The 17,490-nt window shown below is 32.6% G+C and overlaps 1 non-coding gene across 1 annotated transcript; it reads left to right on the forward strand.

Annotated features, from left to right (window-relative positions):
* The first annotated feature begins 1,275 nt into the window (after positions 1 to 1,275).
* Positions 1,276 to 1,378, forward strand: LOC149145227 (U6 spliceosomal RNA). Its single transcript, XR_016265414.1, has one exon. It is a non-coding gene; the product is annotated as a U6 spliceosomal RNA (small nuclear RNA).
* The last annotated feature ends 16,112 nt before the right edge of the window (positions 1,379 to 17,490 follow it).

Here is a 17,490-nt window from a genome sequence, read left to right on the forward strand (position 1 = left end):
AAGAAAGTATTCTTCACAGATATTGTTTCCTTCATTTTAGTATCAGGTGCGCATTCATTTGTTGATGAACATTGTGATGCGTTAATAACACTTTTAATGTGGCATCGAGAACTCTGATCATGATAACTCTCCTGAATCCTAAAGGCCGCCATGGATGCAGTTGTTATGTTAAAGTTATATCATAATTATATTAAGTTACTTGAAAAATCGGTCTCCTACAATGTATTTTAGGGTTATTTATAGTCAGTTATTTAATTGAACATGCATATTATTAGCAATATCAGAGGAGGGAAATGGTTATTTCCATTGATTGAGGAATCATTTAGGCAATTTCAGTCCTGTAGAAAAGATTCAGGTCGGTTCAGCCTGGGCCCGAAACTTTTTCGTTGTCATCGAATTAATGAATGCATTAGGTTGACCATAAAGCGAAGGTTAATAACATTACTTGCTTTAATCTTCAAATTAAAGTGCCGAATTAACATATACAAAAGACAAACCTTGCGGTGAGGAGCCGATCAGGGCGACCCGAAGCGAGGCTAGGACATAGAGACACGAATGAAGAATGTTATCAACACAGTTTAGAGATGGAAAAGCCAGAGTTACAGCCGATAGGAAGATGATGTAAAAGGGTTGGCAAAATGAGAGTTACAGGAAGCAAGACGACGATGTAAAGGGATAACCTATGAATTTGTTAGAAGAGTCGACCTGATGCTTTCCACGCTTCAATGCTCTCACCTGGTGTGATTTTTTTTGTATCTTCAACGTTTTGTCAGTGTTTTTTTTGGCAGGAACATACCCGGGTTCCATTCCCGGCTAGTTTATTCACTGTATGGTTTATTCATTTCAGGGTTTTCATTTCGCTATTAATTGTTCATTCATTTTTGTTGGGTTGAGACTGGGTGTCGATTCCCGATTACTGCACTCACTGTATGCTTTTTTCCATTTCGGGGTTTTCATTTCCCTAATAAATATGCATTCATCTTTCCTTGGTTGTCCACCCTTTCTTTCAACAATGTCCATTCACATGTCGCTATTCTTCCACAAACTATTATTATTTACAAAATATCCATTTTCAGAATACACATAACTAACTATTGCAATTGTAACGCATTATCATCCACCCTTGCTTTCAACAATGTCCATTCACATGTCGCTATTCTTCCCTAGTCTATGCCTTACCACTCTATGCCCCACCATTCTTCCCCACTCTATGCCTTACCACTTTATGCCTTACAGCGTTTCCTTTGCAACATAAGGTGCAAATGCTAGTTATTTGTCTCTTCGGAGACATCCGATAAAATTGGAACAATACAGAGAAGATTAGCATGGCCCCTGCGCAAGGATGACACGCACAAATCGAGAAATGGTACAAATTTTTCCCGCTTCTTATACGGAATTTTGTAATCTGGAACTTTTATATAGTACAATGATGCTTTTTCGTCTTGAAAAAACATTTTTATTGGACTCGGGAAATATTATTTATAAAAGAAGAACGAAATTTTCTTGGGAATTTCCAACTTTGTACCTTGAAGATTAAAGCAGACGTTCCATAATTGATCGGGCCTTGCATCCATATTTTCAAGTACGGAGTATTGTTTACATAATTTCCATGGAACTTCCGACGCCTTGGAATCTCATCTTGTGTCTGCCCTTTCAATCAATCAGAGGTTATGGGAATTGCAAATATAGTTTCTCAGAGATGTGGAATTTCTTTTACTTTAATGGAAAAAAGAAAAAAGGATTACACCCCTCCTAAAAAAGTCTCTCGGTCACACAAACATTTTTATTGGACTCGGCGAATATTATCTATAAAAAAAGAACGAAATTTTCTTGGGAATTTCCAACATTGTACCCTCTCGGTCACACAAACATTTTTATTGGACTCGGCGAATATTATCTATAAAAAAAGAACGAAATTTTCTTGGGAATTTCCAACATTGTACCTTGAAGATTAAAGCAGACGTTCCATAATTGATGGGGCCTTGCATCCATATTTTCAAGTACGGAATATTGTTTACATAATTTCCATGGAACTTCCGACGCCTTGGAATTTCATCTTGTGTCTGCCCTTTCAATCAATCAGATGTTATGGGAATTGCAAATATAGTTTCTCAGAGATGTGGAATTTATTTTACTTTAATAGAAAAAAGAAAAAAGGATTACGCCCCTCCCAAAAAAGTCTCTCGGTCACGCAAACATTTTTATTGGACTGGGGGAATATTATTTATAAAAGAAGAACGAAATTTTCTTGGGAATTTCCAACATTGTACTTTGAAGATTAAAGCAGACGTTCCATAATTGATGGGGCCTTGCATCCATATTTTCAAGTACGGAATATTGTTTACATAATTTCCATGGAACTTCCGACGCCTTGGAATTTCATCTTGTGTCTGCCCTTTCAATCAATCAGATGTTATGGCAATTGCAAATATAGTTTCTCTGAGATGTGGAATTTCTTTTAGTTTAATGGAAAAGAGAGAAAAGGATTACGCCCCTCCCAAAAAAGTCTCTCGGTCACACAAACATTTTTATTGCACTGGGGGAATATTATTTATAAAAGAAGAACGAAATTTTCTTGGGAATTTCCAACATTGTACTTTGAAGATTAAAGCAGACGTTCCATAATTGATGGGGCCTTGCATCCATATTTTCAAGTACGGAATATTGTTTACATGATTTCCATGGAACTTCCGACGCCTTGGAATTTCATCTTGTGTCTGCCCTTTCAATCAATCAGATGTTATGGGAATTGCAAATATAGCTTCTCTGAGATGTGGAATTTCTTTTATTTTAATGGAAAAGAGAGAAAAGGATTACGCCCCTCCCAAAAAAGTCTCTCGGTCACAGAAACATTTTTATTGGACTCGGGGAATATTATCTATAAAAGAAGAACGAAATTTTCTTGGGAATTTCCAACATTGTACCTTCAAGATTAAAGCAGACGTTCCATAATTGATGGGTCCTTGCATGTCCTTGGGATGCTACAATTTCCGCCAATAATACGTGTTTACCAAATCCCCATATCTGTGTGGCAGCAAATTATTTACCAAATCCCCAGCTAATCGACATGTTACGTAGTGCCGAGCTTATCTCGATTGCAGGTTCTTTGGACTTGTCGACGTGGTCAGCCGGGCCCCTCTACGCCAAGTTACCGTCTGTTGCCGTTCGTTTACATAAAAACACAGACCCCATCCCCTGCTTGCAATCACTTGACGTCTGTATCCGTATTCCATCCCCTGCTCGCAATCACTTCACATCTGTATCCGTATTCCAGAGGGACTCGCCCCACCTGACCAAGCACTATTCGGCGGTAGAGTCATTAAAGTTTGTACAAATGGAATGGCCATACATCACTTCACTAATGCAGTGCCTCCTATTTGAACTTTTGAAATTTAAAATTTGAAATTTGACCGCCCGCCAGAGCTCTTCATGAATACCGGGAGGTCGGCTTTCTGGAAGTGTTTCTAATTGTTGATCAATTAGCAGGATTGTTGTTTTAGCGATGTCTGGCTGCTGCAGTCCTTCATAGACCATTTCTGTTTCATGAACTGAACTCGCTGGAAATGGGAAGCGCCATGTGTAAGCCATCCGGAGAGGAAAAGAGCTATGTGTAAAAAGATATCATCATTCCTTCGATGTCTTCATTCCCTTACGGCAGCGCCAAGGCAGGTGCAAGAGCTGGAGCTTTGGAGCACTTTTTTCAGGATATCCTTGACCTGAGAGCTTACAATTACGGGAAATCCTTATTCCGATGTTGTCTGCTGTAGAGCATATGAGCTCGTTGGAAATGTTTAATGTCCAACCTGCGATGCAGTGGGGATTAAGTCAAGCAGCTGCACTAATTACCCGGAAAAATCAGCCGCATGCCGCCTATAGAGTTCTTCACGTTTTATTTTATGCAATCACAAAAACGGCCCGTTTTTGCACCACAATGATCTCTGTATTTTTTTTTTATGGTATACAAATTGATTATGCTGCCATAATATTGGAGCGTTTAATGTATCTTTTGTTTTGGTTTTCTTCTTTGGGTGATAATGTTTGGGCGTCTTATGTGCATGTTTTCATGGATTTTTTAAATGATCTTTTAAAATTATTTTTTGTTATAAGAATATAATTTTTTTTAAAAATGAGCAAAATTTTATTTTTTATATTTCTATGGTATTATGAATTTTTTAATTACTTTTCCAATATAAAAGGTAAAATGTATTTGAAAGGAATTATATTAGCTATTACACTAATATAAATATTTGTTTAAATAGGAGTTAGTTTTATTTATTTATTTTTTTGTTGGTAATTATGAATGTAAAATGTATTTAAAAAATATTTTATGAATGAAATTTTAATATTATTTGGTACTATTAGTTTTTAAATGTTTATATTTATAAAAATATAATGATTGGTTTAAAATCTGAGATTTAAAGTTTGTTTCAATGGTGTAAACAGTTAAATGAAAAGTTGTTTATCTAGTTTTAAGATTTCAAGTTTGTTTGAAAGGTGTAATAGCTGATTTGAAAAGTTATTTATCAAGCTTTTAAAATATAATATTTGTTAAATGTGTTTTCTTAAAATATGGATTTTTTTACAAATTTATTAAAAAAATAGACTATATTATATGATTTGAATTTTTTTCAAAAAATTATTATTGGAGTTTTGTGATATAGTTTTTCAATCATTAATTTTACAATTTCAATAAATTTTAAACATTTTAATTGTATTTTGAATAAAAACAACTAACTATTTTTTTTTTTTTAAATGTGATATGAATGTAAATTTATCTAATTACGCTGTAAGGCATTACTCTTTGAATGGTAAGCAGTTTGATCATTGCAGTTGAAAACTTGAATGTAGTTGAAACAGTTTAATTGTAAGCAGTTTGATCATTGCAGTTGAAAACTTGAATGTAGTTGAAACAGTTTAAATGTAGTTGGAAGAAACAGTTATTGATAACCAACCTGTCATGTTTCTTTTGCCCTGTCTTGTTTGCTACTCCTATCGTTGGAACTTGCAAACTATCGGGATATTGTACCTCTAGGGAACAATGTAATGGCTTGCATATTCACTGTGGCAACAGCCTGGATATCCTGCCATTATAACTCGCATAGCGGGTCTGATAACTCTCATATTCAACCCATATAGCTCGCAATAGCCATGGAGATAATACACATATCCACTTTGAGGGCAAGTTTCCGTCCACCTGATCCTCCAACGATGGAGAGGGCAGAATAGCGGCTCAGCTCTTCATGTTATTATTGACTAGCGATGCAGCAATAATCTGCGGAAGAGGTCGCCCTAGCACGCCTATGGTTTCCGGTTGGAACGACAGAGGGAGGAGATTCAAATGGGCGTCCTGGCCCTCGATTCCCCATCTGTGGAAGTTGTGGTGACATTCACAGTCATAACATACAATTGGTGTTTATGCTTTTCTGTTCTTTCGTCTTGTACTAGACTCGCAGTGTGAAATCATCATGTTTATGATGTTTGTCGAATGGTTAATTTGTGAATCTCTGAGAAATTTTAAATGTTTATGTTTCTCATGAGTGTGGCTTCACTTATATGCAGTGAGAAGAATGGGGATTAGTGATTTTTCCATCTCTTCAGCCTTGCTCTTTCTTTTATCTTTGGAGGGATTAAACGAGTCAAACATTTTGGTTGAACTTCTATTGGCAATTCTGGCAAATATGGACAAATCAAGCCAACTTAATAAATGGTTTGAAATGTAGAATATCAATAATCATAGCTTCCTTTATGTATATGATTTTCAATAATCACATTAACATTTAGATTTACACTATTATTAATATATTTATTATTATTTTTAATTACTAATAAATATATATTTAATTTAAGCGTATAATTTTCAGTGATTAACTTAGAATTTCTATCCGGCAGATTTATATATTTATTATGATTTTCAACGACTAATGATTACATTTTTAGTTTAAGCATATGATTTTCAGTGACTAGCTTAACATTCCGATCCGCGGGATTAATTTATAAATGTAATGTGATTTTCATATTTCTTAATTCGAAACTCATTTTTTATTTTCCTTAAAATTGGTGTGAAATAATGGGTCGATTCCTAACGGTTTTATTTCTTTAGAGGTGGAATTTTTTAAAATAAGTTTTGTCCTTAGTTTAGTTTTATTTTTTTTAAATTAAAATAAAATATTCTCAAAATAAAAAATAATGTATTTTAAAAATATTTTAATATTTGATATCAATTTAATATTTGATATCAACTTCATATATATTTATATAAGTAAATGTTAAAAAAAAATATTTTAATGAATTAATATTAATGTATATATTTTTTTTTTTTCTAGTTAAGACTAACCTAAGTACCCACGGGGGATTTGAACCGGTGACCTATCGCAAGGAGTGCCTTAACAGCGCACCCATTCACCGTCAATCCAAAGCCCCGTCGGCTAATATTAATGTATATTTAAAAATATATTAATAATAAAAAATTTAGTTTAATGTGTGCTCATAAAATAATTTAATGTGTGTGTTATGTAGTCTCTATAATATTTAAATACAAATTAAACAATAAATATGTAGTCTCTATAATATTTAAATACAAATTAAACAATAAAAATTACAAATTATTATTTATAACCAGCCTACTCCAATAAATAAATTCATATATTGATATTTGGAATTGTAAATTAGAGAGAAACTTACCACTAAAATTTTGGTTTAATGGGTCAATGCTTTATTCCTTTACCATAAGGTAAATAAAAATGGTTGAATTTTGTCAATATAGAATAAATTATTTAAATTTAAAAGGGTAGAAAATTACATATTATCACAAAATCTTTTGGAAAACTAAAATGGTAGACTCGTAATGTTATTCAAAATTTATATTCAAAATTTATAACCAACCCACTCCAATAAATAAAATAAATAAATTCATGTATTGATATTTGGAATTGTAAATTAGAGAGAAACTTACCGCTAAAATTTTGGTTTAATGGGTCAATGCTTTATTCCTTTACCATAGGGTAAATAAAAATGGTTGAATTTTGTCAATGTAGAATAAATTATTTAAATTTAAAAGGGTAGAAAATTACATATTATCACAAAATCTTTTGAAAACTAAAATGGCACACTCGACTCCAATAAATAAATTCATGTATTGATATTTGGAATTGTAAATTAGAGAGAAACTTACCACTAAATTTTTGGTGCAATGGGTCAATGTTTTATTCCTTTACCATAAGGTAAATAAAAATGGTTGAATTTTGTCATTGTAGAATAAATTATTTAAATTTAGAAGGGTAGAAAATTACATATTATCACAAAATCGTTTGGAAAACTAAACTGACTCCAATATTTAAATTCATGTATTGATATTTGGAATTGTAAATTAGAGATAAAATTACCACTAAAATTGGAAAACTATAATGTCCTTTTTGAAAATTGTGAATTGAGCCTAGAGCCTCATTCTAATGATGTGCACCTGAAGAAATTGGATCCCTCTCGGCTCATGTTAGATCCATATTTAAGATGGATCTTATATTTACCATTAATTTATATCACTATAGTTTGTTCATAATGTTGTATTGTTGCTTTAGAGTATTTTACAAAATTGTTCATAAAGAGGAGGGACATCTATGTATGCTAAGAAACAAACCTATAAGAGAAAGCTCAACTTATAAGTATTGACTAACAGAAATAAAGACAATCACCCAGTGACATGGACCAATATGAACAACAAAAAACTTCCTACTCCTAAAGGAAAACCTCTCGCTAATGACCAATTAGAATACCAATTTTTCTAGATCTAATCCTTGATAAGCCTTGAAATTCCTAAAAAAAAATGTATCCTTCATCCATTATCAGGGCCCTCTTTGAGACATAATCCACTTACTGACTTTTCACGTAGTTGCAATGCTAACTTGGCTAAAAGATTTGGTGAAATAGAATGTTCAGTGAGCATTCCATTCACAATAAATGTGATCAAAAAAAATCTTTGAGACATAATCCACTTACTGACTGAGATTTCAGGTAGTTGCAATGCTAACTTGGCTAAAAGATTTGGTGAAATAGAATGTTCAGTGAGCATTCCATTCACAATAAATGTGATGAAAAAAAATGAGGAAAGGTAGATTTTAGAAGTAGGATCCTTTCCTTCCAACTATGAATAGAAAGTTCTTGTAGAGAAGAGAACCCTTAGATCCACTTGATCACACACATAGAATCATGGAAAACTTGAAGGACCTTAACACCATATGAAGAGAAAATAAAAATTAATTATCATGCTGCAATCAATTCTACAGTTGTAACCCTTAGATCCACTTGATCACACACATAGAATCGTGGAAAACTTGAAGGACCTTAGCACCATATGAAGAGAAAATAAAAATTAATTATCATGCTGCAATCAATTCTACAGTTGTAACCCTTAGATCCACTTGATCACACACATAGAATCATGGAAAACTTAGGACCTTAACACCATATGAAGAGAAAATAAAAATTAATTATCATGCTGCAATCAATTCTATAGTTGTGTTTCATGATTTTCCTGTGTTCATGTTGAGACAGAATGTATATTCTATAAGATTTTGAGGTTTCACTATAACCTACAAAGATGTCCTTCAAACTAGAAGGTTCCAACTTGGTCATTTTCTCATCTAGAATATGAATTTCTCATCTAGAATTTGAATGCAGATAGGACAACTGAAAAACTCAAATATGTGTTACTTGATGCTTCTAAATTCCTCGATTGCTGAATGTATATTCTATAAGATTTTGAGGTTTCACTATAACCTACAAAGATGTCCTTCAAACTAGAAGGTTCCAACTTGGTCATTTTCTCATCTAGAATATGAATTTCTCATCTAGAATTTGAATGCAGATAGGACAACTGAAAAACTCAAATATGTGTTACTTGATGCTTCTAAATTCCTCGATTGCTGTCTTATCCTTTAAAATTTTGTGAGGATACCTATTCAAAATATAGACAATGATAAGACCTGTTTATACAGAAAGACACATGAGAAGAACTAGATCATGAATCATGGATTTGACTATTTCATGATAGACATGTTCCTCTTCTTCGTAACCCTAATCTACTGAGGATTGTAGGTAACTATCAAGGTTTTCTTGATTCTTTCTTTCGTGCAAAAGGTATCAAACTTGTTTGCAGTATATTCCTCTCCATTTTCATACCTTAAAAACTTAATCTTTATACCTATTTGATTTTCTACAAGACCCTTAAACTCTTGAAACTTCTCAAAGTACGTGTCCTTGGTTTCCATGAATTAATTCTATGACTTCCTAGAAGAATCATCAATAAAATATTCGTAGTAAAGTAATGGTTTCCATGAATTAATTCTATGACTTCCTAGAAGAATCATCAATAAAATATTCGTAGTAAATGTTACTTGATAAGGAATTTGAAGATATGTGCCCACATACATTTGAGTGGATTAGGTTAGAAACCCATCTTGAGCTATGTTCACTCCCAGGAAAACATCCTTCACATGCTTGCCAAGTGCACAACCCTTGTACACTCCTTTCTTCTCAGCCTTGAAGATTTGCAATCCCCACACCATGTTCTTCAATATTGGCAACATTCACTAGAGAAAGTGACCTAGTCTCTTTTGTCGAAGCTCACACAAGTTGTCACTATCATGCCCTAATGTTATTATAGGATTCCCTTTGCAATTTAGGATGAGGACTTGTTGATCTTCAAAGTTAGCCGTATATGTAAGCTTTATCATCACTGAAACTGGAAAGATATTTTTAGTTATGATAGGTACATACAAAACATCAATAACTTAGTAAGCTTAAGGATATCATTTGATGGATCCTACTCTTGCAACTGGATACGTGGCATCATCGCTAACTTCTACTAAAGGCACTCTTGTTAGAGTTTATATGTTTGTAGGCTCCACTGTCCACATACCAGTCGACATCAGACATGATGTCAGATGATAGGCATCAGACCATTGAGAAGTGTATCTCAAGATTGGATGAAATCTCATCCACTTGAGTTGATGCTTTTGCACTCCTTGTAAGTCACTTATGGCATTAATTTGATATGGAACCATTACCATATGAGGGTGAAGGGTTCAGTTTGGATGAGGCAATGAAAGACAAAATTTTGGTTTAGGATGCAATTTTTAATTAAAGTAAGCTCTTGGATTGAGCACTTGGGAATGAAGTTGTGCATGACTTTGGTTTGAATAGATTATTTGATTGTATTACATTTAACATTTAGATTTATTTTTCCTTCAAATTTGGTTATAGTTAGACCACCTAACATATCACCTTTTTTTTTTCATTTATGCTCTTCTTCCATATGCGCGACTTATGACATTCTTACGACATTTCCTGGTGCAAATGCAGTATATGCTAGTTTATCTAGTGTGAGGAATGATATTCTTCTCACCTAAATTCAGTTTCCCTAATAACATAAATGAACTTTCTTGTAATTTGTTCAAACATTATTGTATTAAAAATATAAAAAGAAGGAAAAAATAAATTTAAAAAGAGATATCAAAAAGATTTTTAAAAATATGAAAAATTAAAATAAAATATTTTTTTTTACATATTTGATCTTTTATATAAATATGTATATCTATATATATATATATATATATACTTAATCATTTACAAAAGTGTAAGTTAAAATTAAATATTATATTTAATGAATATTGAAAATTTTAGATTCTTTAACAAATTATTATCAACCTCTTGTTTTATAATTCTTGGTGAAATTTGCAATTAAATTTAATTACGTAATAACTCTTAGTTTAACGTTTTTAAGATTTGAATTTGGATAGAGAACAAAATAATTTATTATTTCAACCCTTTAATCTAGACCCAATGAACTTTCTTATATTAAATTTTTCAAAATTAATTTAAACTTTTTCTTTCTCCATTTTAAGAAATATGACGATGTATATCAAATTTTAAAAATAATGGTAAAATTGAAATCAATTTAGTATATCTTCACTATAATGGAAATAAATACATTGAAATTGCCATGTAACCATCTCCCTCCCTTTATCATCACATTTGAGAAGGGATACACTTTTTGTCTTTTTACATTGACTAGATACTTCATAGATTGTTCCATTTTCATGTTTGCAAATGGCCCTTCTGAAACTTTAGATAAACATCAGATTCAAACACTATTCATAAGATACACATAAATATATAATATTATGAAACTTGGTTTCATATTCCAAGAGGTCCCTTGGATTTTTCATAAATCTTCATGTTCACTTGTGGCTTTTCGATTTCCACACAAGTGAATATTGCAATTTACATTGTCCCCTAAGGATCATGTTTCCAATATTCACCCCACCATGGACTCGCCTTAATTTGAAAGGCGTACATGAGTCCAAGAAGAGAACTAAAATATGAAGGTAAATAATAATCAACACCTAGATATGATCTCTAAATCTAGTGGTTTAAGGAAGACCACAAACCAAATGGGGTAGAAAAAGTCGAATTCTTCTACTAGTGGTGGTTTAAGGAAGACCACAAACTAGAAAGGTAGTAGAAGTCAAAGTCTTCTATCAATGGTGGTTTAAGGCTAATCACCAAGTCTAGAACTTGGTTTGAAGCAATTCCTAGAACAATTCTTAATTTGGCTAGAAGTTGATGTCTTCTACAAAGTGGAAGTGATTTCTAATAATGGTTTAAAGATAACCACAAATTATTGAAATAGTGGTTTGTAGATGACCATAAATTTGTGTATAGTAGGAGCAATAAGTCTTCTACTAAGTTGTGGTTTAAGGAGGACCACAAACCAGCTAGATGTTTTGGGACGACCACTCACCAAATTGTGTTAATGGAACATGAGTTTGTCTCTAGCTACATCTCAAACTCTGATTCTCGTTGAATCTATCCCTAGGATATAACTACTATCTCTTGTTCTGGCAATGGCTCAAGCTCACTTGATATGACTTTGAAATTGGTAGCCGACTATCAATTCTCCCCTCATTAGATACAAGGTGAGAGGTAGTGCAAAAGAAAAGTATGTTATTTGTAGCTTAGATAAGAAGTAACTATACATTTGAAGGTCAACCACATCATATGAAACATGTCACTAATGTTGAGAGCTCTTCGAGAAGTTTATATGACTAATCTAGTATTTATGCATGAAAAGTTTCCATTCTTAGAAGACTATGTCGTGCCATTTTTGTAAATTGAGCCCTCATTGGTCATTTCAATGGTCTTTACCCATCTCCTCAAGCTATATATTATTACACTTTTCTCTTTGAATTAAGGGATGATACAAACCTTCTATTTTGTAATGGTCCATACTTCATGCAACCAAGAAAAATGTAGTTAAATTATTGGACTTTATATTTTGACTTGTAAGTGGATATTCACTTAGAAAATCTTTGGTGGGTTCAACTCTCTCATTTACCCCTTTATTGCTAGAGTGATGATACATTTTTAATTATATATATATCAAATAACACACATATTCATTTAACTCTCAATAAGTATAAAGCATCTAGCTTGTAAATCTCATCCTATAAACTCCATAGCCATTAATCCTTACATCGAACACCTTTCACTCTTAACCGCTATATACCCTAGATCCCTATAACCCCTAACCACTAATATTATATCACCATTTAACCCCTAATATCTTACACCAATCCCATAAGCAATATTAATGCATATAATCCCTAACCTCCATCCACTAAACCCTATAACCCATAACATAAACCCTAATCCTTATAACTCAAAACTTTATATCCAAGATAGTATAACCCTTAAGCACTGGTGTAAATAACTACAAAAACCTTCGATATTTAAGAGGATTAACCCACAACTTTTTGATCCCTTATCTTCCAAAATTTCCAATTTTCAATCAGTAGCAACTAAAAACCTTAGACCACAAAATTCGGTGACCCATATCATATTAAAATATTATCTCTCCCTCTCTCTCTCTCACACACACACAACCAATATATTCCAGTATATATAATTGCATGTTATTTACACATTATAATTTGGTATATATACTTAGATTGTCTATTGGCATATTTACATATACCCATCTCGTTTGTGGCATACTTTCATAGTTGGTTGTAACTACTAGCATCCATTTAAATAGCCAATGTTTACCACATTGCCACTAAAACTTCTAAGCTCTATTCTACATTTTTTATACATAATCAAGCAAATTGTGAACCTTATTGCTCCCATAATTTCCTAATTGAATGTGTTAGCCTTGACTTCTTGCAATAATAATACCTTGGAAATCATGTGATGGAGAGTCATGATGTGTTGGGATGAAACTACGATTACTTGTATCCTTCTACCCCCTCCTCTCTTTCACATGCACTTGCACATACTCCCATTTCCAACTATATACTATCTTCCCATGCATCCCTAACATCTTGTACTTAATTTTCCATATTTTAGAAGGCTATAAATATTACAATTTTCATTACCAAAAACTAATAAAAAATTGTAACACATATTTAAAAAATATTAATTTATATATTTTTTAAAGACCTGTAAATTTTACAATTTTCATTACCATAAATGAATAAAATATGTAACACTACTTTTATAATATTAGCAATATATATTTTAAATTTGCTTTAAGGATGTAAAGGTGACAAGAATGAGGGGATTAATAATTCTTGATATTGGGAGAAAAATAGTATCCAAATTTGCATAGGGATTAGGACAAGTTATTATAACTAGGAAAAGGCTTACTCACCATGTAAGGGATATTGATTACAAAGGAGGAAATTGTCAACTTGTTTTTAAAATTGTTGGAGATTCCATAACCATCATAAAAGCCATGAATACTTTGTGATGTTGAAGAGAAAGAAATTAACAAATATTATCATTTGGATTAAAAAGGATTCCAACTTCCTTATGTATTCCTCCTATTTCTATGTCAAAAGACACCTCAACTATGTGGCAGACAAGTGGGCTAACAAATCTCCAAACCTTGAGATTGGAATACTATTGAAAAATTGGGGTAGAACTACATGTTATATGCCATAGCTCTCAGTTCAAATTGATGGTTTCAAATCACATTTATTCTCTCGCGAGTGAGAAGATAGTTCATCATTCCATTTGCATTAGTTTGGGAAATTGAAGGATCCTTTGTATCCCTTAAGCACGTGTTCATTAATTTTAGTTTTGGTTATTGAAGGGTCCCATTATACTATGTGTTTCATCAATAGGGTAATGGAGTGTGTAGGTGTTAGAATTCGGCAGTTGCACATCCTACTTTTGGTGGGGATAACAACCACAATATGCCTATTAATTCTCTTGGACCTCCCATTAACATTGTCTATGCAAACTTAGGGCTCAGTTACATCTACAAAGATTTGCTCTAAGGGGAATTTTATAGCTTTTGGGGAAAAAACACCAACTTCTACAATTTATGTCTCCATTTGAAGATTCTTCACTCTCCATTCCCTTTCATAAACCTAGAATTTGTCCTTTTGGTTTAGGAACATCCTTTGATTGGTTTGATAATGTTTAGGTGAAGGAGTCTGGCCATATTAGACTAGCTCCTTCCCTTCTCTCAGTCACTTATTTTCATTTGTGGGATCTTTGTATTTTTCAACCCTTCTAGTTTTTCCATCCTTCATTTTGTATCTTCTTAATCCTAGAATCACTAGGAAACAATTGGGGAAGGTTACCTCAAAAAACTTGTCGGAAAATGCATAGAACAAGACATCGGTTCATCTTGAGGCTTCTCTAATTGATGGTAACTCTTACTGTTTTTTGTATTCAAATAGTTGTGTCTATGCTTATTTCGATTATTTTTAGAATTCATCCTTAGGTTCAGGAACTACTAAAACTTTTCTTGAAATTTTATGCAAGTATATAAGTTTGTACTCCTTAACCTTGTTCAAGTTCTTTCTTCCTCTAAATATCTCAAAAAGGATTATCTTTAGAAGCCATATTCAAAAGAGTTTCTACATTAGGGATTGAGGTCATCTATATTGGATAGAAAATCATCCCAACATGGACAAAAATGATATCAATGAATTGGAGCACCATTGTATCATGTTGCATGTTGACATTGTGAATTTGTTGATTCAATAGAATAAAAGGATTGATTTATTGGAATTTGATAACTTGGTTATAAAATTAGCATCGAATCACAAGAAAGACGATATGTCATCAACCTCAAATGATCAAGTCAAGCATATTAGGCCACACACTCAATAAGGGGGAGGCTTGCTTCTACAAGGAATATAGGATAAGGTGCACACTTTTAATAATAATATTATAAGTTATAAAATTATTTTTGATTTGATCTGTCCTTCTTCATTATTCTCTAGAGATACTTCATCCCCAAACTTCACATCTATATAAGATAACAAGAGTGATAAGAGCATCAAATAGGAGTTTTTATTATTATCCCTTAATCAAAGGTCTACTAATTATACTTGTTTGCAATCCCATGGTTGGCTTGCATTTAATAGAACATCCATTGCATTGACTTGAGTAGGTATAATAAGAAGAGTCTTTTTTGGATTGGCATGAATAAAGAGCATGCGAGGAAGTGAAATTGAAGGAAACTATAAAGAGTTAAATATTTGGTAGGAAACCAAGACCATAAGAACAATAGGGTTGAGAGTTACAATGATATGAGACAATGTTCGAGATTACTAATTAGCGGATTAAATGGCTTATGAGTATTTTTCCTTCGTGCTCTAAGTTTGATCTATGGGCATTTAAATGGTGACCAACTTGTCTATAAGTTGTAACTTTGTTGAACTACCAATTATCATTGTTTTGAGTGGGTTTTATCATCCTTGGGTTCACACTATAAAATGGTTTTGTCCTATTATGGTTTTATTAGTTTTTTCACTTGTTATGTGTAGTGTTCCATAACCCATAGATCTAAAATGTAAATTAGGTTTACAAGTATTATAAATATAGTAAATTAGATTAGAGAGACAAGTAAGCTGAGATATGTGAATATACCCTTGTATTATGATAATAAGGGAGGTGTTGGCAACATAGTTTTGATCCATTTTGAGGAACCTCTTTGGTCAGCTTTGGTTATGCAGCGAAGATTGCATGAGGACTTGCAAAGTGTCTGGTGTGGGGAAGACATTGGGCCTTCATTTTGAGGCCTTTAATATTATCATAAGTGTGATTTTTTCCCTCTCTACTGCCTCTTATAACCTATTATCATTCCCATTTTGTCACAATCATTTGCATTATGGTCATCACATGCTGATGAGGTTTGATGTTGTTAAATTCAATGCTTTTCCTTTATTTTTAACGAGTTATTAGATCTAGATCTTGCTTTTTCTAATGTGAGTGCCAAATCATGTAACCTAGTAAAGATCTAGTAACCCAAATTGTTAGTTGTCATATCTATGCACCCCTCGGGTGAAATATGCCACATGGTTTTTGTTGATAGGTGGATCAATATGGATTAGTGTTGGTGGATCAAGATGGCTCCTAGGTTAGACAAGGAAGGCACCAACTCACAGTTAATGCTTTAACCAAATGCAGGGTGGAAATGAATACAACATAGCAACAATTGAATACTTAATTAAATTCAAGGTTTTAGCAAGTGGCATGTATATTTTCATGCACGCCATGTCATGAAAATATCCTATGCAAACATATAAGTAGTTACCATGTCAAAGAGAGTTGTGTTTGTCAATGGTATTATGCTCTACTCTTGTTTTCAGATGTAAAGAGTTAACAAGTTAAAATCCTCCCGAGCTATTCGTAGTTTAATACACCTTGCCCTATATTATATAACCTTTATCAAAAGTAAAGGTAGGTCCGGATTAGTTAAGGAAGCAATCAATTTATGTATTGCAGAGTTGTTCAAATTCTCCAGTATGAAGGCCATATGATGGTGTATATTGTAGTTTGACGATGGAGCATATGTGGATCTATGTTGAGTCTATGCATAATATCTTTATAATTGTAATGTGAACATGTGTATTCCTCTTTTAATATAAATGATGCTATTCTAAGTTATATCTCATAGAAAATTACTTATACTATGGTTTTCCTTTGTAGCACAAGTCAGTAGATAGGACCATCTACCTGGTTTGCTGTGAAAATACATTTATTTCTTAGTTAGATTAGCTAATTAGAAAAATTTGTATTTGTAATTATGTTCTGCAAATCAATATTTTTATTCAGTATCATTGTTAGTTCTTGAACTTTCATGTCCTTCATTGAAAAAGTGTGGATTCCTTATAGATGTTAGGCACTAAAGGTTGAAAAACAGAAGTTCTTTTTAAAGATCTTCAAAATTACTTGATGCATTTAATGCAAACAATGTTTTGTGTTCAGATCTTGTAAAGTGCTCTTATCAACATAATTCCAGTTATCCAACAAAAGTTTAGCATTTTATTTCTTCCTGATTGAATTTTATCTTATAATTGTAAACTGTGGATCCCCTACAAAGTTAGGAACTCAGAGTTGAAGACCATAAGTGCTTCTTAAGGAATCATAGAACCATTTAATATCTCTGATGCTAAACAATAGAATATGATTGGA

This window comes from Pinus tabuliformis, chromosome X (assembly GCF_031772625.1).
Source record: "Pinus tabuliformis cultivar Carrire ecotype Pingquan chromosome X, CPIR1, whole genome shotgun sequence".
Lineage (NCBI taxonomy): Eukaryota > Viridiplantae > Streptophyta > Pinopsida > Pinales > Pinaceae > Pinus > Pinus tabuliformis.